Source organism: Aquarana catesbeiana, linkage group LG09 (assembly GCF_042186555.1).
Source record: "Aquarana catesbeiana isolate 2022-GZ linkage group LG09, ASM4218655v1, whole genome shotgun sequence".
NCBI classification, from domain to species: Eukaryota; Metazoa; Chordata; class Amphibia; order Anura; family Ranidae; genus Aquarana; species Aquarana catesbeiana.
In genome coordinates this window covers 34,065,846-34,086,177 of record NC_133332.1, presented here as the reverse complement: position 1 = coordinate 34,086,177, position 20,332 = coordinate 34,065,846, and the positions used below count along the sequence as shown (strand labels likewise).

Genomic DNA, 20,332 nt, shown 5'->3' with positions numbered 1-20,332 from the left:
CTACGGCCCTCCAGCTGTTGCAGAACTACACATCCCATGAGGCATTGTAAAACTCCGACCTTCACAGACATGACTAGACATGATGGGAATTGTAGTTCCTGAACACCTGGAGGGCCGCAGTTTGAAGACCCATGCTCTAGGAGAAGCGCTCTCCTGGGGGGTTACCTTGAGGGCGCTCTCCTGAGTCCAGCATTTGGTGTCTATAGACACAAATGCTGGACTCGACCCCGCCCCCCGGCACCCGCATCATTGGATTTGATTGACAGCAGTGGGAGCCAATGGCTGCGCTGTTATCGATCTATCCACTCAAGTGCCGAGAACCCTGGGCATTGGAAGAGCACGTCTCCACTGGGTGAAATTCCAGGGCTCAGGTAAATAAAGCGGGGGGGGGCTGAGGGGCTGGTCACTCCCAGGAGTTTTTTCATCTTAATGCATAGGATGCATTAGGGTGAAAAAACACGGGGGTTTACATCCCCTTTAAAGAATATGTAAACCCCAACATTTCATATTTCTGATATGTGCCTGCTGTACCATGTACATGTATGAGAAAGTATCCTGTTCTCTTTGTATTGCTTCCTTTGCGTGAAATCCCTGGTGTTCCTGTCAATTCTTCTGCTTTCCTATTAAAAACTGACCACACTAAGCATGAGAGCAAAGAATGGTCAGTTCTCTAGCTATGCTGGAAACTCAGTGTGCTCTTCTCCAATGATCAGACTTGTCCGGACACGCCCCCGCTGCACAGCTATTAACTTAGAACAGGGGTCTCAAACTGGCGGCCCTCCAGATGTTGTGAAACTACAAGTCATGATGCATTGCAAGGCTGACAGTTACAAGCATGAATCCCACAGGCAGAGGCATGATGGGACTTGTAGTTTTGCAACAGCTGGAGGGCCGCCAGTTTGAGACCCCTGACTTAGAAGCTCAGTGTGACTGCTGTTTCTCCTCCCCCATCTCTTATGCAGCTGAGAACAGAGGGAATGTGATCACTTATAAAAAGGGAAAAAGTGTTTTTAATGCCCTTTTGTTTATATCTATACACAAAAATGTTGCCTTTCATTCCTATTTTAAACTGAATAGGTTATTTTACAAGGTGAGGGTTTTCGATTACTTTAACTCCCGTGAAATCGAGAAGAAGTTACATAATCCCAGCCAATTAAGCAGTTGAAGAGTCCATGCCCAGAAGAACTAGGAGAAGATGGAAGTAACCATGAAGGACTGGAGCGCTGACACTTGCAAGGTAATTCTGCCATGATGTGGAAATAGGAGATGCATACTGGCACAATATGGCTAAAAACTCTTAGGGGCTATTTTTTTGAAGATTTATATATGCTTTAAAGTGTATTTTTCCTTTGTTTTGCAAGTCTGCAGAAAAACTCCCAACAGATCACAATATAAAGCCCTGGTCTCCAACATGCAACCCACCAGCACCCTGTGGCATTTTTTGCTGTGCCAGTCACCTGAAATACTGGCAGCCTGACGTGTTGACACCAGGAAGTGGCTGCAGTTTATTCTCCCCCTCAGTGGATCCTGCTGCATGGTATCCTCTGCTTATGTATGGTGTAGGGTGGCCACGTGTTCCGGATTGCCCGGGATTGTCCCTTATTTGAGTTTTTTGTCCCGTGTCCTGGGTACCTTCATTCCGGGACAATACAGTGTCCCGGAATGAAAAAAAAAACACATCGCCGGCTGGCACCAGTCTGACTGCCACCCTTATCATTTTACAGTACAGTATAGTTCCTTAAACACACACAGATATGCGCAGCTAACTGGTTGCTAGGCTGGGGCCGCCCGCCCCACGTCTAGCAACCAGTGATGTCAGTCACGTGGGAGAGTCAGTGCAGTGGGCACCCGCACGGCGCACTCTAGACTCTACACGCTACGGCTGAGCAGCGCGCCTCTGAGAGAGAGAGCAGCCGCCAGCCTGCCAGAGCCAGTCCAGTCCACGCTTACTAGCCTGCCCTGTGCCCAGCCCCAGTCAGTGGTGGTGCCTGCCAGTCCCGGAACCGTAGCCACCGCCGAGCCGACTACAGCAGCCGCACATTGCCAGCGGCCAGCCAGCAACGCAACCCGGGCTGACTCCGAGCTGCCCATGACTGAGTCCTGACTGAGCCGCCTCGTCCGAGTCCTCCCTCCAGCTCCCTCCCGCCCACGAGGTCCGCCCTCCAGAGTACTTCAGGACAGGTTAGTGTAACTTCCACAGTTCACTACCTAGTTACAGCAGTGAGCAATGCATACATACTCCCTCTCTCAAATCTGCTGCTGTCCCCAGACCCCCACCACCCCCCTCAGTTCTGCTGCTGTCCCCAGACCCCCACCCCCCTCAGTTCTGCTGCTGTCCCCCACACAGCCACACTCCCTCTCAGTTCTGCTGCTGTCCCCCACCCCCCTCAGATCTGCTGCTGTCCCCCACTCCCTCTCAGTTCTGCTGCTGTCCCCCCCACTCCCCCTCAGTTCTGCTGCTCTCCCCCTCCATCTTTCCTCCATGTCCCCCTCCGTTCTGCTGCTGTCCCCCTCCATTCTTCCTCCGTGTCTCCCTCTGTTCTTCCTCTGTGTCCCCCTCCGTTCTTCCTCTGTGTCCCCCTCCGTTCTTCCTCTGTGTCCCCCTCCATTCTTTCTTCATGTCCCCCTCCGTTCTGCTGCTGTCCCCCTCCATTCTTCCTCCATGTCCCCCTCCATTCTGCTGCTGTCCCCCTCCGTCCTGCTGTCCCCCTCCGTTCTTCCTCTGTGTCCCCCTCTGTTCTTCCTCTGTGTCCCCCTCCATTCTTCCTCCGTGTCCCCCTCCGTTCTTCCTCCGTGTCCCCCTCCGTTCTTCCTCCGTGTCCCCCTCCGTTCTTCCTCTGTGTCCCCCTCCATTCTTCCTCCGTGTCCCCCTCCGTTAAGCTGCTGTCCCCCTCTATTCTTCCTCTGTGTCCCCCTCCGTTTTTCCTCTGTGTCCCCCTCCGTTCTTCCTCTGTGTCCCCCTCCGTTCTTCCTCTGTGTCCCCCTCCATTCTTCTTCTGTGTCCCCCTCCGTTCTTCCTCCGTGTCCCCCTCCGTTCTTCCTCCGTGTCCCCCTCCGTTATGCTGCTGTCCACCTCCATTCTTCTTCTGTGTCCCCCTCCGTTCTTCCTCCATGTCCCCCTCCATTCTTCTTCTGTGTCCCCCTCCGTTCTTCCTCCATGTCCCCCTCCATTCTTCCTCCGTGTCCCCCTCTGTTCTTCCTCTGTGTCCCCCTCCGTTCTTCCTCTGTGTCCCCCTCCATTCTTCATCTGTGTCCCCCTCCATTCTTCCTCCGTGTCCCCCTCCATTCTTCCTCCGTGTCCCCCTCCGTTCTTCTTCTGTGTCCCCCTCCATTCTTCTTCTGTGTCCCCCTCCATTCTTCCTCCGTGTCCCCCTCCATTCTTCCTCCGTGTCCCCCTCCGTTATGCTGCTGTCCCCCTCCATTCTTCTTCTGTGTCCCCCTCCGTTCTTCCTCCATGTCCCCCTCCGTTTTTCCTCCGTGTCCCCCTCCGTTCTTCCTCCATGTCCCCCTCTGTTCTTCCTCCATGTCCCCCTCCGTTATGCTGCTGTCCCCCTCCATTCTTCCTCTGTGTCCCCCTCCGTTCTTCCTCTGTGTCCCCCTCCGTTCTTCCTCCGTGTCCCCCTCCGTTCTTCCTCCGTGTCCCCCTCCGTTCTTCCTCCGTGTCCCCCTCCGTTATGCTGCTGTCCCCCTCCATTCTTCCTCTGTGTCCCCCTCCGTTCTTCCTCTGTGTCCCCCTCCGTTCTTCCTCTGTGTCCCCCTCCGTTCTTCCTCTGTGTCCCCCTCCATTCTTCTTCTGTGTCCCCCTCCATTCTTCTTCTGTGTCCCCCTCCGTTCTTCCTCCGTGTCCCCCTCCATTCTTCCTCCGTGTCCCCCTCCGTTATGCTGCTGTCCCCCTCCATTCTTCTTCTGTGTCCCCCTCCGTTTTTCCTCCATGTCCCCCTCTGTTCTTCCTCCATGTCCCCCTCCGTTATGCTGCTGTCCCCCTCCATTCTTCCTCTGTGTCCCCCTCCGTTCTTCCTCTGTGTCCCCCTCCGTTCTTCCTCTGTGTCCCCCTCCGTTCTTCCTCCGTGTCCCCCTCTGTTCTTCCTCCGTGTCCCCCTCCGTTCTTCCTCCATGTCCCCCTCTGTTATGCTGCTGTCCCCCTCCATTCTTCCTCTGTGTCCCCCTCCGTTCTTCCTCTGTGTCCCCCTCCGTTCTTCCTCTGTGTCCCCCTCCGTTTTTCCTCTGTGTCCCCCTCCGTTCTTCTTCTGTGTCCCCCTCCGTTCTTCCTCCGTGTCCCCCTCCATTCTTCCTCCGTGTCCCCTCCGTTATGCTGCTGTCCCCCTCCATTCTTCTTCTGTGTCCCCCTCCGTTCTTCCTCCGTGTCCCCCTCCATTCTTCCTCCGTGTCCCCCTCTGTTCTTCCTCCGTGTCCCCCTCTGTTATGCTGCTGTCCCCCTCCGTTCTTCCTCTGTGTCCCCCTCCGTTCTTCCTCTGTGTCCCCCTCCGTTCTTCCTCTGTGTCCCCCTCCGTTCTTCCTCTGTGTCCCCCTCCGTTCTTCCTCCGTGTCCCCCTCCGTTCTTCCTCCGTGTCCCCCTCTGTTCTTCCTCCGTGTCCCCCTCCGTTATGCTGCTGTCCCCCTCCATTCTTCCTCTGTGTCCCCCTCCGTTCTTCCTCTGTGTCCCCCTCCGTTCTTCCTCTGTGTCCCCCTCTGTTCTTCCTCTGTGTCCCCCTCCGTTCTTCCCCCGTGTCCCCCTTCATTCTTCCTCCGTGTCCACCTCCGTTCTTCCTCTGTGTCCCCCTCCGTTCTGCTGCTGTCCCCCTCCGTTCTTCCTCTGTGTCCCCCTCCGTTCTTCCTCTGTGTCCCCCTCTGTTTTTCCTTTGTGTCCCCCTCCGTTCTTCCTCTGTGTCCCCCTCCATTCTTCTTCTGTGTCCCCCTCCATTCTTCCTCCGTGTCCCTTTCCGTTCTTCCTCCGTGTCCCCCTCCGTTCTTCCTCTGTGTCCCCCTCTGTTCTTCCTCCGTGTCCCTCTCCGTTCTGCTGCTGTCCCCCCTCTGTTCTTCCTCCGTGTCCCCCTCCATTCTGCTGCTGTCCCCCTCCGTCCTGCTGTCCCCCTCCGTTCTTCCTTTGTGTCCCCCTCCGTTCTTCCTTTGTGTCCCCCTCCGTTCTTCCTCTGTGTCCCCCTCCATTCTTCTTCTGTGTCCCCCTCCATTCTTCCTCCGTGTCCCCCTCCGTTCTTCTGCTGTCCCCCTCCGTTCTTCCTCCGTGTCCCCCTTCATTCTGCTGCTGTCCCCCTCCGTCCTGCTGTCCCCCTCCGTTCTTCCTCTGTGTCCCCCTCTGTTCTTCCTCTGTGTCCCCCTCCATTTTTCTTCTGTGTCCCCCTCCGTTCTTACTCCGTGTCCCCCTCCGTTCTTCCTCCGTGTCCCCATCCGTTCTTCCTCTGTGTCCCCCTCCATTCTTCTTCTGTGTCCCCCTCCATTCTTCCTCCGTGTCCCCCTCCGTTCTGCTGCTGTCCCCCTCCGTTCTTCCTCCATGTCCACCTCCATTCTGTGTGCTGTCCCCCTCCGTCCTGCTGTCCCCTCCATTCTTCCTCTGTGTCCCCCTCCATTCTTCCTCTGTGTCCCCCTCTGTTCTTCCTCCGTGTCCCCCTCTGTTCTTCCTCCGTGTCCCCCTCCTTTCTTCCTCTGTGTCCCCCTCCGTTCTTCCTCCATGTCCCCCTCCGTTATGCTGCTGTCCCCCTCCATTCTTCCTCTGTGTCCCCCTCCATTCTTCCTCTGTGTCCCCCTCCGTTCTTCCTCTGTGTCCCCCTCCATTCTTCCTCCATGTCCCCCACCATTCTTCCTCCGTGTCCCCCTCCTTTATGCTGCTGTCCCCCTCCATTCTTCCTCTGTGTCCCCCTCCGTTCTTCCTCTGTGTCCCCCTCCGTTCTTCCTCTGTGTCCCCCTCCGTTCTTCCTCCGTGTCCCCCTCCGTTCTTCCTCCGTGTCCCCCTCCGTGTCCCCCTCCGTTATGCTGCTGTCCCCCTCCATTCTTCCTCTGTGTCCCCCTCCGTTCTTCCAACGTGTCCCCCTCCGTTCTTCCTCTGTGTCCCCCTCCGTTCTTCCTCCGTGTCCCCCTCCGTTCTTCCTCCGTGTCCCCCTCTGTTTTTCCTCCATGTCCCCCTCCGTTATGCTGCTGTCCCCCTCCATTCTTCCTCTGTGTCCCCCTCCGTTCTTCCTCTGTGTCCCCCTCCGTTCTTCCTCTGTGTCCCCCTCCGTTCTTCCTCCGTGTCCCCCTCCATTCTTCCTCCGTGTCCCCCTCCGTTCTGCTGCTGTCCCCCTCCGTTCTTCCTCCATGTCCCCCTCCATTCTGCTGCTGCCCCCCTCCGTCCTGCTGTCCCCCTCCATTCTATCTCCGTGTCCCCCTCCGTTCTTCCTCTGTGTCCCCCTCCGTTCTTCCTCTGTGTCCCTTCCATTCTTCCTCTGTGTCCCCCTCCATTCTTCTTCTGTGTCCCCCTCCGTTCTTCTGTGTCCCCCTCCATTCTTCCTCCGTGTCCCCCTCCGTTCTTCCTCCGTGTCCCCCTCCGTTCTGCTGCTGTCCCCCTCTGTTCTTCCTCCGTGTCCCCCTCTGTTCTTTCTCCGTGTCCCCCTCCGTTCTTCCTCCGTGTCCCCTCCATTCTGCTGCTGTCCCCCTCCATTCTTCCTCCGTGTCCCCCTCCGTCCTGCTATCCCCCTCCGTTCTTCCTCTGTGTCCCCCTCCATTCTTCCTCTGTGTCCCCCTCCGTTCTTCTTCTGTGTCCCCCTCCGTTCTTCCTCCGTGTCCCCCTCCGTTCTTCCTCTGTGTCCCCCTCCGTTCTTCTTCTGTGTCCCCCTCCATTCTTCCTCTGTGTCCCCCTCCGTTCTGCTGCTGTCCCCCTCCGTTCTTCCTCCGTGTTCCCCTCCATTTTGCTGCTGTCCCCCTCTGTCCTGCTGTCCCCCTCCGTTCTTCCTCTGTGTCCCCCTCCGTTCTTCCTCTGGTTCCCCCTCCATTCTTCTGCTGTGTCCCCCTCCATTCTTCCTCCGTGTCCCTTTCCGTTCTTCCTCCGTGTCCCCCTCCGTTCTTCCTCTGTGTCCCCCTCCGTTCTTCCTCCATGTCCCTCTCCGTTCTGCTGCTGTCCCCCTTATGTTCTTCCTCCGTGTCACCCTCCATTCTGCTGCTGTCCCCCTCCGTTCTTCCTCTGTGTCCCCCTCCGTTCTTCCTCCGTGTCCCCCTCCGTTCTTCCTCCGTGTTCCCCTCTGTTCTTCCTCCGTGTCCCCCTCCGTTATGCTGCTGTCCCCCTCCATTCTTCCTCTGTGTCCCCCTCCGTTCTTCCTCTGTGTCCCCCTCCGTTCTTCCTCTGTGTCCCCCTCCGTTCTTCCTCTGTGTCCCCCTCCGTTCTTCCTCCGTGTCCCCCTCCATTCTTCCTCCGTGTCCACCTCCATTCTTCCTCCGTGTCCCCCTCCGTTCTGCTGCTGTCCCCCTCCGTTCTTCCTCTGTGTCCCCCTCCGTTCTTCCTCTGTGTCCCCCTCTGTTTTTCCTTTGTTTCCCCCTCCGTTCTTCCTCTGTGTCCCTTTCCGTTCTTCCTCCGTGTCCCCCTCCGTTCTTCCTCTGTGTCCCCCTCTGTTCTTCCTCCGTGTCCCTCTCCGTTCTGCTGCTGTCCCCCCTCTGTTCTTCCTCCGTGTCCCCCTCCATTCTGCTGCTGTCCCCCTCCGTCCTGCTGTCCCCCTCCGTTCTTCCTTTGTGTCCCCCTCCGTTCTTCCTCTGTGTCCCCCTCCATTCTTCTTCTGTGTCCCCCTCCATTCTTCCTCCGTGTCCCCCTCCGTTCTTCTGCTGTCCCCCTCCGTTCTTCCTCCGTGTCCCCCTTCATTCTGCTGCTGTCCCCCTCCGTCCTGCTGTCCCCCTCCGTTCTTCCTCTGTGTCCCCCTCTGTTCTTCCTCTGTGTCCCCCTCCATTTTTCTTCTGTGTCCCCCTCCGTTCTTACTCCGTGTCCCCCTCCGTTCTTCCTCCGTGTCCCCCTCCGTTCTTCCTCTGTGTCCCCCTCCATTCTTCTTCTGTGTCCCCCTCCATTCTTCCTCCGTGTCCCCCTCCGTTCTGCTGCTGTCCCCCTCCGTTCTTCCTCCATGTCCACCTCCATTCTGTGTGCTGTCCCCCTCCGTCCTGCTGTCCCCTCCATTCTTCCTCTGTGTCCCCCTCCATTCTTCCTCTGTGTCCCCCTCTGTTCTTCCTCCGTGTCCCCCTCTGTTCTTCCTCCGTGTCCCCCTCCTTTCTTCCTCTGTGTCCCCCTCAGTTCTTCCTCCGTGTCCCCCTCCGTTATGCTGCTGTCCCCCTCCATTCTTCCTCTGTGTCCCCCTCCATTCTTCCTCTGTGTCCCCCTCCGTTCTTGCTCTGTGTCCCCCTCCGTTCTTCCTCCGTGTCCCCCACCATTCTTCCTCCGTGTCCCCCTCCGTTATGCTGCTGTCCCCCTCCATTCTTCCTCTGTGTCCCCCTCCGTTCTTCCTCTGTGTCCCCCTCCGTTCTTCCTCTGTGTCCCCCTCCGTTCTTCCTCCTTGTCCCCCTCCGTTCTTCCTCCGTGTCCCCCTCCGTGTCCCCCTCCGTTATGCTGCTGTCCCCCTCCATTCTTCCTCTGTGTCCCCCTCCGTTCTTCCAACGTGTCCCCCTCCGTTCTTCCTCTGTGTCCCCCTCCGTTCTTCCTCCGTGTCCCCCTCCGTTCTTCCTCCGTGTCCCCCTCTGTTTTTCCTCCGTGTCCCCCTCCGTTATGCTGCTGTCCCCCTCCATTCTTCCTCTGTGTCCCCCTCCGTTCTTCCTCTGTGTCCCCCTCCGTTCTTCCTCTGTGTCCCCCTCTGTTCTTCCTCCGTGTCCCCCTCCATTCTTCCTCCGTGTCCCCCTCCGTTCTGCTGCTGTCCCCCTCCGTTCTTCCTCCATGTCCCCCTCCATTCTGCTGCTGCCCCCCTCCGTCCTGCTGTCCCCCTCCATTCTATCTCCGTGTCCCCCTCCGTTCTTCCTCTGTGTCCCCCTCCGTTCTTCCTCTGTGTCCCTTCCATTCTTCCTCTGTGTCCCCCTCCATTCTTCTTCTGTGTCCCCCTCCGTTCTTCTGTGTCCCCCTCCATTCTTCCTCCGTGTCCCCCTCCGTTCTTCCTCCGTGTCCCCCTCCGTTCTGCTGCTGTCCCCCTCTGTTCTTCCTCCATGTCCCCCTCTGTTCTTTCTCCGTGTCCCCCTCCATTCTTCCTCCGTGTCCCCCTCCATTCTGCTGCTGTCCCCCTCCATTCTTCCTCCGTGTCCCCCTCCGTCCTGCTATCCCCCTCCGTTCTTCCTCTGTGTCCCCCTCCATTCTTCCTCTGTGTCCCCCTCCGTTCTTCTTCTGTGTCCCCCTCCGTTCTTCCTCCGTGTCCCCCTCCGTTCTTCCTCTGTGTCCCCCTCCGTTCTTCTTCTGTGTCCCCCTCCATTCTTCCTCCGTGTCCCCCTCCGTTCTGCTGCTGTCCCCCTCCGTTCTTCCTCCGTGTTCCCCTCCATTTTGCTGCTGTCCCCCTCTGTCCTGCTGTCCCCCTCCGTTCTTCCTCTGTGTCCCCCTCCGTTCTTCCTCTGTGTCCCCCTCCATTCTTCTGCTGTGTCCCCCTCCATTCTTCCTCCGTGTCCCTTTCCGTTCTTCCTCCGTGTCCCCCTCCGTTCTTCCTCTGTGTCCCCCTCCGTTCTTCCTCCATGTCCCTCTCCGTTCTGCTGCTGTCCCCCTTATGTTCTTCCTCCGTGTCCCCCTCCATTCTGCTGCTGTCCCCCTCCGTTCTTCCTCTGTGTCCCCCTCCGTTCTTCCTCTGTGTCCCCCTCCATTCTTCTTCTGTGTCCCCCTCCATTCTTCCTCCGTGTCCCCCTCCGTTCTGCTGCTGGCCCCCTCTGTTCTTCCTCCGTGTCCCCCTCCATTCTGCTGCTGTCACCCTCCGTCCTGCTGTCCCCCTCCGTTCTTCCTCTGTGTCCCCCTCCGTTCTTCCTCTGTGTCCCCCTCCGTTCTTCCTCCGTGTCCCCCTCCATTCTTCCTCCGTGTCCCCCTCCGTTCTGCTGCTGTCCCCCTCTGTTCTTCCTCCATGTCCCCCTCCATTCTGCTGCTGCCCCCCTCCGTCCTGCTGTCCCCCTCCATTCTATCTCCGTGTCCCCCTCCGTTCTTCCTCTGTGTCCCCCTCCGTTCTTCCTCTGTGTCCCTTCCATTCTTCCTCTGTGTCCCCCTCCATTCTTCTTCTGTGTCCCCCTCCGTTCTTCTGTGTCCCCCTCCATTCTTCCTCCGTGTCCCCCTCCGTTCTTCCTCCGTGTCCCCCTCCGTTCTGCTGCTGTCCCCCTCTGTTCTTCCTCCATGTCCCCCTCTGTTCTTTCTCCGTGTCCCCCTCCATTCTTCCTCCGTGTCCCCCTCCATTCTGCTGCTGTCCCCCTCCATTCTTCCTCCGTGTCCCCCTCCATCCTGCTATCCCCCTCCGTTCTTCCTCTGTGTCCCCCTCCATTCTTCCTCTGTGTCCCCCTCCGTTCTTCTTCTGTGTCCCCCTCCGTTCTTCCTCCGTGTCCCCCTCCGTTCTTCCTCTGTGTCCCCCTCCGTTCTTCTTCTGTGTCCCCCTCCATTCTTCCTCCGTGTCCCCCTCCGTTCTGCTGCTGTCCCCCTCCGTTCTTCCTCCGTGTTCCCCTCCATTTTGCTGCTGTCCCCCTCTGTCCTGCTGTCCCCCTCCGTTCTTCCTCTGTGTCCCCCTCCGTTCTTCCTCTGTGTCCCCCTCCATTCTTCTGCTGTGTCCCCCTCCATTCTTCCTCCGTGTCCCTTTCCGTTCTTCCTCCGTGTCCCCCTCCGTTCTTCCTCTGTGTCCCCCTCCGTTCTTCCTCCATGTCCCTCTCCGTTCTGCTGCTGTCCCCCTTATGTTCTTCCTCCGTGTCCCCCTCCATTCTGCTGCTGTCCCCCTCCGTTCTTCCTCTGTGTCCCCCTCCGTTCTTCCTCTGTGTCCCCCTCCATTCTTCTTCTGTGTCCCCCTCCATTCTTCCTCCGTGTCCCCCTCCGTTCTGCTGCTGGCCCCCTCTGTTCTTCCTACGTGTCCCCCTCCATTCTGCTGCTGTCACCCTCCGTCCTGCTGTCCCCCTCCGTTCTTCCTCTGTGTCCCCCTCTGTTCTTCCTCTGTGTCCCCCTCCATTCTTCTTCTGTGTCCCCCTCCATTCTTCCTCCGTGTCCCCCTCCATTCTTCCTCCGTGTCCCCCTCCGTTCTTCCTCCGTGTCCCCCTTCGTTCTTCCTCCGTGTCCCCCTTCCGTTCTTCCTCTGTGTCCCCCTCCATTCTTCTTCTGTGTCCCCCTCCATTCTTCCTCCGTGTCCCCCTCTGTTCTGCTGCTGTCCCACTCCGTTCTTCCTCCATGTCCCCCTCCATTCTGTGTGCTGTCCCCCTCCGTCCTGCTGTCCCCCTCCGTTCTTCCTCTGTGTCTCCCTCCGTTCTTCCTCTGTGTCCCCCTCCATTCTTCTTCTGTGCCCCCTCCGCTTTTCCTCCGTGTCCCCCTCCTTTCTGCTGCTGTCCCCCTCCGTTCTTCCTCCGTGTCCCCCTCCATTCTGCTGCTGTCCCCCTCCGTCCTGCTGTCCCCTCCGTTCTTCCTCTGTGTCCCCCTCTGTTCTTCCTCTGTGTCCCCCTCCATTTTTCTTCTGTGTCCCCCTCTGTTCTTCCTCCGTGTCTCCTCTGTTCTTCCTCCGTGTCCCCCACCGTTCTTCCTCCGTGTCCCCCTCCGTTCTTCCTCCGTGTCCCCCTCCGTTCTTCCTCCGTGTCCCCCTCCATTCTTCCTCTGTGTCCCCCTCCATTCTTCTTCTGTGTCCCCCTCCATTCTTCTTCTGTGCCCCCCTCCATTCTTCCTCCATGTCCCCCTCCATTCTTCCTCCGTGTCCCCCTCCGTTATGCTGCTGTCCCCCTCCATTCTTCTTCTGTGTCCCCCTCCGTTCTTCCTCCATGTCCCCCTCCGTTTTTCCTCCGTGTCCCCCTCCGTTCTTCCTCCATGTCCCCCTCTGTTCTTCCTCCATGTCCCCCTCCGTTATGCTGCTGTCCCCCTCCATTCTTCCTCTGTGTCCCCCTCCGTTCTTCCTCTGTGTCCCCCTCCATTCTTCCTCTGTGTCCCCCTCCGTTCTTCCTCCGTGTCCCCCTCCGTTCTTCCTCCGTGTCCCCCTCCGTTATGCTGCTGTCCCCCTCCATTCTTCCTCTGTGTCCCCCTCCGTTCTTCCTCTGTGTCCCCCTCCGTTCTTCCTCTGTGTCCCCCTCCGTTCTTCCTCTGTGTCCCCCTCCGTTTTTCCTCTGTGTCCCCCTCCGTTCTTCCTCTGTGTCCCCCTCCATTCTTCTTCTGTGTCCCCCTCCATTCTTCTTCTGTGTCCCCCTCCGTTCTTCCTCCGTGTCCCCCTCCATTCTTCCTCCGTGTCCCCCTCCGTTATGCTGCTGTCCCCCTCCATTCTTCTTCTGTGTCCCCCTCCGTTCTTCCTCCATGTCCCCCTCTGTTCTTCCTCCATGTCCCCCTCCGTTATACTGCTGTCCCCCTCCATTCTTCATCTGTGTCCCCCTCCGTTCTTCCTCTGTGTCCCCCTCTGTTCTTCCTCTGTGTCCCCCTCCGTTCTTCCTCCGTGTCCCCCTCTGTTCTTCCTCCGTGTCCCCCTCCGTTCTTCCTCCGTGTCCCCCTCCGTTATGCTGCTGTCCCCCTCCATTCTTCCTCTGTGTCCCCCTCCGTTCTTCCTCTGTGTCCCCCTCCGTTCTTCCTCTGTGTCCCCCTCCGTTCTTCCTCTGTGTCCCCCTCCGTTTTTCCTCTGTGTCCCCCTCCGTTCTTCTTCTGTGTCCCCCTCCGTTCTTCCTCCGTGTCCCCCTCCATTCTTCCTCCGTGTCCCCTCCGTTATGCTGCTGTCCCCCTCCATTCTTCTTCTGTGTCCCCCTCCGTTCTTCCTCCGTGTCCCCCTCCATTCTTCCTCCGTGTCCCCCTCTGTTCTTCCTCCGTGTCCCCCTCTGTTATGCTGCTGTCCCCCTCCGTTCTTCCTCTGTGTCTCCCTCCGTTCTTCCTCTGTGTCCCCCTCCGTTCTTCCTCTGTGTCCCCCTCTGTTCTTCCTCTGTGTCCCCCTCCGTTCTTCCTCCGTGTCCCCCTCCGTTCTTCCTCCGTGTCCCCCTCTGTTCTTCCTCCGTGTCCCCCTCCGTTATGCTGCTGTCCCCCTCCATTCTTCCTCTGTGTCCCCCTCCGTTCTTCCTCTGTGTCCCCCTCCGTTCTTCCTCTGTGTCCCCCTCCGTTCTTCCTCCGTGTCCCCCTCCATTCTTCCTCCGTGTCCACCTCCGTTCTTCCTCCGTGTCCCCCTCCGTTCTGCTGCTGTCCCCCTCCGTTCTTCCTCTGTGTCCCCCTCCATTCTTCCTCTGTGTCCCCCTCCGTTCTTCCTCTGTGTCCCCCTCCATTCTTCTTCTGTGTCCCCCTCCATTCTTCCTCCGTGTCCCTTTCCGTTCTTCCTCCGTGTCCCCCTCCGTTCTTCCTCTGTGTCCCCCTCTGTTCTTCCTCCGTGTCAACTCTGTTCTTCCTCCGTGTCCCCCACCGTTCTTCCTCCGTGTCCCCCTCCGTTCTTCCTCCGTGTCCCCCTCCATTCTGCTGCTGTCCCCCTCCGTCCTGCTGTCCCCTCCGTTCTTCCTCTGTGTCCCCCTCTGTTCTTCCTCTGTGTCCCCCTCCATTTTTCTTCTGTGTCCCCCTCTGTTCTTCCTCCGTGTCCCCTCTGTTCTTCCTCCGTGTCCCCCACCGTTCTTCCTCCGTGTCCCCCTCCGTTCTTCCTCCGTGTCCCCCTCCGTTCTTCCTCCGTGTCCCCCTCCATTCTTCCTCTGTGTCCCCCTCCATTCTTCTTCTGTGTCCCCCTCCATTCTTCTTCTGTGCCCCCCTCCATTCTTCCTCCGTGTCCCCCTCCATTCTTCCTCCGTGTCCCCCTCCGTTATGCTGCTGTCCCCCTCCATTCTTCTTCTGTGTCCCCCTCCGTTCTTCCTCCATGTCCCCCTCCATTTTTCCTCCGTGTCCCCCTCCGTTCTTCCTCCATGTCCCCCTCTGTTCTTCCTCCATGTCCCCCTCCGTTATGCTGCTGTCCCCCTCCATTCTTCCTCTGTGTCCCCCTCCGTTCTTCCTCTGTGTCCCCCTCCATTCTTCCTCTGTGTCCCCCTCCGTTCTTCCTCCGTGTCCCCCTCCGTTCTTCCTCCGTGTCCCCCTCCGTTCTTCCTCCGTGTCCCCCTCCGTTATGTTGCTGTCCCCCTCCATTCTTCCTCTGTGTCCCCCTCCGTTCTTCCTCTGTGTCCCCCTCCGTTCTTCCTCTATGTCCCCCTCCGTTCTTCCTCTGTGTCCCCCTCCGTTTTTCCTCTGTGTCCCCCTCCGTTCTTCCTCTGTGTCCCCCTCCATTCTTCTTCTGTGTCCCCCTCCATTCTTCTTCTGTGTCCCCCTCCGTTCTTCCTCCGTGTCCCCCTCCATTCTTCCTCCGTGTCCCCCTCCGTTATGCTGCTGTCCCCCTCCATTCTTCTTCTGTGTCCCCCTCCGTTCTTCCTCCATGTCCCCCTCTCTTCTTCCTCCATGTCCCCCTCCGTTATACTGCTGTCCCCCTCCATTCTTCATCTGTGTCCCCCTCCGTTCTTCCTCTGTGTCCCCCTCTGTTCTTCCTCTGTGTCCCCCTCCGTTCTTCCTCCGTGTCCCCCTCTGTTCTTCCTCCGTGTCCCCCTCTGTTCTTCCTCCGTGTCCCCCTCCGTTCTTCCTCCGTGTCCCCCTCCGTTATGCTGCTGTCCCCCTCCATTCTTCCTCTGTGTCCCCCTCCGTTCTTCCTCTGTGTCCCCCTCCGTTCTTCCTCTGTGTCCCCCTCCGTTCTTCCTCTGTGTCCCCCTCCGTTTTTCCTCTGTGTCCCCCTCCGTTCTTCTTCTGTGTCCCCCTCCGTTCTTCCTCCGTGTCCCCCTCCATTCTTCCTCCATGTCCCCTCCGTTATGCTGCTGTCCCCCTCCATTCTTCTTCTGTGTCCCCCTCCGTTCTTCCTCCGTGTCCCCCTCCATTCTTCCTCCGTGTCCCCCTCTGTTCTTCCTCCGTGTCCCCCTCTGTTATGCTGCTGTCCCCCTCCGTTCTTCCTCTGTGTCCCCCTCCGTTCTTCCTCTGTGTCCCCCTCCGTTCTTTCTCTGTGTCCCCCTCCGTTCTTCCTCTGTGTCCCCCTCCGTTCTTCCTCCGTGTCCCCCTCCGTTCTTCCTCCGTGTCCCCTTCTGTTCTTCCTCCGTGTCCCCCTCCGTTATGCTGCTGTCCCCCTCCATTCTTCATCTGTGTCCCCCTCCGTTCTTCCTCTGTGTCCCCCTCCGTTCTTCCTCTGTGTCCCCCTCCGTTCTTCCTCCGTGTCCCCCTCCATTCTTCCTCCGTGTCCACCTCCGTTCTTCCTCCGTGTCCCCCTCCGTTCTGCTGCTGTCCCCCTCCGTTCTTCCTCTGTGTCCCCCTCCATTCTTCCTCTGTGTCCCCCTCCGTTCTTCCTCTGTGTTCCCCTCCATTCTTCTTCTGTGTCCCCCTCCATTCTTCCTCCGTGTCCCTTTCCGTTCTTCCTCCGTGTCCCCCTCCGTTCTTCCTCTGTGTCCCCCTCTGTTCTTCCTCCGTGTCCCTCTCCGTTCTGCTGCTGTCCCCCCTCTGTTCTTCCTCCGTGTCCCCCTCCATTCTGCTGCTGTCCCCCTCCGTCCTGCTGTCCCCCTCCGTTCTTCCTTTGTGTCCCCCTCCGTTCTTCCTCTGTGTCCCCCTCCATTCTTCTTCTGTGTCCCCCTCCATTCTTCCTCCGTGTCCCCCTCCGTTCTTTTGCTGTCCCCCTCCGTTCTTCCTCCGTGTCCCCCTTCATTCTGCTGCTGTCCCCCTCCGTCCTGCTGTCCCCCTCCGTTCTTCCTCCGTGTCCCCCTCCGTTCTTCCTCCGTCTCCCCCTCTGTTTTTCCTCCGTGTCCCCCTCCGTTATGCTGCTGTCCCCCTCCATTCTTCCTCTGTGTCCCCCTCCGTTCTTCCTCTGTGTCCCCCTCTGTTCTTCCTCTGTGTCCCCCTCCGTTTTTCCTCCGTGTCCCCCTCCATTCTTCCTCCGTGTCCCCCTCCGTTCTGCTGCTGTCCCCCTCCGTTCATCCTCTATGTCCCCTCCATTCTGCTGCTGCCCCCCTCCGTCCTGCTGTCCCCCTCCATTCTATCTCCGTGTCCCCCTCCATTCTTCCTCTGTGTCCCCCTCCGTTCTTCCTCTGTGTCCCCTCCATTCTTCCTCTGTGTCCCCCTCCATTCTTCTTCTGTGTCCCCCTCCGTTCTTCTGTGTCCCCCTCCATTCTTCCTCCGTGTCCCCCTCCGTTCTTCCTCCGTGTCCCCCTCCGTTCTGCTGCTGTCCCCCTCTGTTCTTCCTCCGTGTCCCCCTCTGTTCTTTCTCCGTGTCCCCCTCCGTTCTTCCTCCGTGTCCCCCTCCATTCTGCTGCTGTCCCCCTCCATTCTTCCTCCGTGTCCCCCTCCGTCCTGCTGTCCCCCTCCGTTCTTCCTCTGTGTCCCCCTCCATTCTTCCTCTGTGTCCCCCTCCGTTCTTCTTCTGTGTCCCCCTCCGTTCTTCCTCCGTGTCCCCCTCCGTTCTTCCTCTGTGTCCCCCTCCGTTCTTCCTCTGTGTCCCCCTCCGTTCTCCTTCTGTGTCACCCTCCATTCTTCCTCCGTGTCCCCCTCCGGTCTGCTGCTGTCCCCCTCCGTTCTTCCTCCGTGTTCCCCTCCATTTTGCTGCTGTCCCCCTCTGTCCTGCTGTCCCCCTCCGTTCTTCCTCTGTGTCCCCCTCCGTTCTTCCTCTGTGTCCCCCTCCATTCTTCTTCTGTGTCCCCCTCCATTCTTCCTCCGTGTCCCTTTCCGTTCTTCCTCCATGTCCCCCTCCGTTCTTCCTCTGTGTCCCCCTCTGTTCTTCCTCCATGTCCCTCTCCGTTCTGCTGCTGTCCCCCTTATGTTCTTCCTCCGTGTCCCCCTCCATTCTGCTGCTGTCCCCCTCCGTTCTTCCTCTGTGTCCCCCTCCGTTCTTCCTCTGTGTCCCCCTCCATTCTTCTCCTGTGTCCCCCTCCATTCTTCCTCCGTTTCCCCCTCTGTTCTGCTGCTGGCCCCCACTGTTCTTCCTCCGTGTCCCCCTCCATTCTGCTGCTGTCACCCTCCGTCCTGCTGTCCCCCTCCGTTCTTCCTCTCTGTCCCCCTCTGTTCTTCCTCTGTGTCCCCCTCCATTCTTCTTCTGGGTCCCCCTCCATTCTTCCTCCGTGTCCCCCTCCATTCTTCCTCCGTGTCCCCCTCCGTTCTTCCTCCGTGTCCCCCTTCCGTTCTTCCTCTGTGTCCCCCTCCATTCTTCTTCTGTGTCCCCCTCCATTCTTCCTCCGTGTCCCCCTCTGTTCTGCTGCTGTCCCCCTCCGTTCTTCCTCCATGTCCCCCTCCATTCTGTGTGCTTTCCCCCTCCGTCCTGCTGTCCCCCTCCGTTCTTCCTCTGTGTCTCCCTCCGTTCTTCCTCTGTGTCCCCCTCCATTCTTCTTCTGTGCCCCCTCCGTTTTTCCTCCGTGTCCCCCTCCTTTCTGCTGCTGTCCCCCTCCGTTCTTCCTCCGTGTCCCCCTCCATTCTGCTGCTGTCCCCCTCCGTCCTGCTGTCCCCTCCGTTCTTCCTCTGTGTCCCCCTCTGTTCTTCCTCTGTGTCCCCCTCCATTTTTCTTCTGTGTCCCCCACTGTTCTTCCTCCGTGTCCCCTCTGTTCTTCCTCCGTGTCCCCCACCGTTCTTCCTCCATGTCCCCCTCCGTTCTTCCTCCGTGTCCCCCTCCGTTCTTGCTCCGTGTCCCCCTCCGTTCTTCCTCCGTGTCCCCCTCCATTCTTCCTCCGTGTCCCCCTCTGTTCTGCTGCTGTCCCCCTCCGTTCTTCCTCCGTGTCCCCCTCCATTCTGCTGCTGTCCCACTCCATCCTGCTGTCCCCCTCCATTCTTCCTCTGTGTCCCCCTCCGTTCTTCCTCTGTGTCCCCCTCCATTCTTCTTCTGTGTCCCCCTCCGTTCTTCTTCTGTGTCCCCTTCCGTTCTTCCTCCGTGTCCCCCTCCGTTCTTCCTCCGTGTCCCCCTCTGTTCTTCCTCTGTGTCCCCCTCCATTCATCCTCTGTGTCCCCCTCCGTTCTTCTTCTGTGTCCCCCTCCGTTCTTCCTCTGTGTCCCCCTCCGTTCTTCCTCCCTGTCCCCCTCTGTTCTTCCTCCTTGTCCCCCTCTGTTCTTCCTCCTTGTCCCCCTCTGTTCTTCCTCCGTGTCCCCCTCTGTTCTTCCATTGTGAACCCCTCCGTTCTTCCTCTGTGTCCCCCTCCATTCTGCTGCTTTCCCCCTCCGTCCTTCCTCTGTGTCCCCCTCCGTTCTTCCTCTGTGTCCCCCTCCGTTCTTCCTCTGTGTCCCCCTCCATTCTTACTCTGTGTCCCCTCTGTTCTTCCTCCGTGTCCCCCTCCATTCTGCTGCTGTCCCCCTCCGTCCTGCTGTCCCCTCCGTTCTTCCTCTGTGTCCCCCTCTGTTCTTCCTCTGTGTCCCCCTCCATTTTTCTTCTGTGTCCCCCTCTGTTCTTCCTCCGTGTCCCCCTCTGTTCTTCCTCCGTGTCCCCCACCGTTCTTCCTCCGTGTCCCCCTCCGTTCTTCCTCCGTGTCCCCCTCCATTCTTCCTCCGTGTCCCCCTCCGTTCTGCTGCTGTCCCCCTCCGTTCTTCCTCCGTGTCCCCCTCCATTCTGCTGCTGTCCCACTCCGTCCTGCTGTCCCCCTCCGTTCTTCCTCTGTGTCCCCCTCCGTTCTTCTTCTGTGTCCCCCTCCATTCTTCTTCTGTGTCCCCCTCCGTTCTTCTTCTGTGTCCCCTTCCGTTCTTCCTCCATGTCCCCCTCCGTTCTTCCTCCGTGTCCCCCTCTGTTCTTCCTCTGTGTCCCCCTCCATTCATCCTCTGTGTCCCCCTCCGTTCTTCTTCTGTGTCCCCCTCCGTTCTTCCTCTGTGTCCCCCTCCGTTCTTCCTCCCTGTCCCCTCCGTTCTTCCTCCTTGTCCCCCTCTGTTCTTCCTCCGTGTCCCCCTCTGTTCTTCCATTGTGTCCCCCTCCGTTCTTCCTCTGTGTCACCCTCCGTTCTGCTGCTTTCCCCCTCCGTCCTTCTTCTGTGTCCCCCTCCGTTCTTCCTCTGTGTCCCCCTCCGTTTTTCCTCTGTGTCCCCCTCCGTTCTCACCCTGTGTCCCCCTCTGTTCTTCCTCCGTGTCCCTCTCCGTTCTGCTGCTGTCCCCCCTCCGTTCTTCCTCCGTGTCCCCCTCCATTCTGCTGCTGTCCCCCTCCGTCCTGCTGTCCCCCTCCGTTCTTCCTTTGTGTCCCCCTCCGTTCTCCTCTGTGTCCTCCTCCATTTTTCTTCTGTGTCCCCCTCCATTCTTCCTCCGTGTCCCCCTCCGTTCTGCTGCTGTCCCCCTCCGTTCTTCCTCCGTGTCCCCCTTCATTCTGCTGCTGTCCCCCTCCGTCCTGCTGTCCCCCTCCGTTCTTCCTCTGTGTCCCCCTCTGTTCTTCCTCTGTGTCCCCCTCCATTCTTCTTCTGTGTCCCCCTCCGTTCTTACTCCGTGTCCCCCTCCGTTCTTCCTCCGTGTCCCCCTCCGTTCTTCCTCTGTGTCCCCCTCCATTCTTCTTCTGTGTCCCCCTCCATTCTTCCTCCGTGTCCCCCTCCGTTCTGCTGCTGTCCCCCTCTATTCTTCCTCCATGTCCACCTCCATTCTGTGCGCTGTCCCCCTCCGTCCTGCTGTCCCCCTCCATTCTTCCTCTGTGTCCCCCTCCGTTCTTCCTCTGTGTCCCCCTCTGTTCTTCCTCCGTGTCCCCCTCCGTTCTTCCTCTGTGTCCACCTCCGTTCTTCCACCGTGTCCCCCTCCGTTATGCTGCTGTCCCCCTCCATTCTTCCTCTGTGTCCCCCTCCGTTCTTCCTCTGTGTCCCCCTCCATTCTTCCTCTGTGTCCCCCTCCGTTCTTCCTCCGTGTCCCCCTCCATTCTTCCTCCGTGTCCCCCTCCATTATGCTGCTGTCCCCCTCCATTATTCCTCTGTGTCCCCCTCCGTTCTTCCTCTGTGTCCCCCTCCGTTCTTCCTCTGTGTCCCCCTCCGTTCTTCCTCCGTGTCCCCCTCCGTTCTTCCTCCGTGTCCCCCTCCGTTCTTCCTCCGTGTCCTCTGTGTCCCCCTCCGTTCTTCCTCCGTGTCCCCCTCCGTTCTTCCTCCGTGTCCCCCTCCGTTCTTCCTCCGTGTCCCCCTCCGTTATGCTGCTGTCCCCCTCTGTTCTTCCTCTGTGTCCCCCTCCGTTCTTCCTCTGTGTCCCCCTCCGTTCTTCCTCTGTGTCCCCCTCCGTTCTTCCTCTGTGTCCCCCTCCGTTCTTCCTCCG

General features: G+C 59.1%; 1 pseudogene; it reads right to left on the bottom strand.

Moving 5' to 3' along the window:
• Positions 1–20,332, bottom strand: part of LOC141107493 (class I histocompatibility antigen, F10 alpha chain-like) — a 178,504-nt pseudogene that overhangs the window by 86,863 nt on the left and 71,309 nt on the right.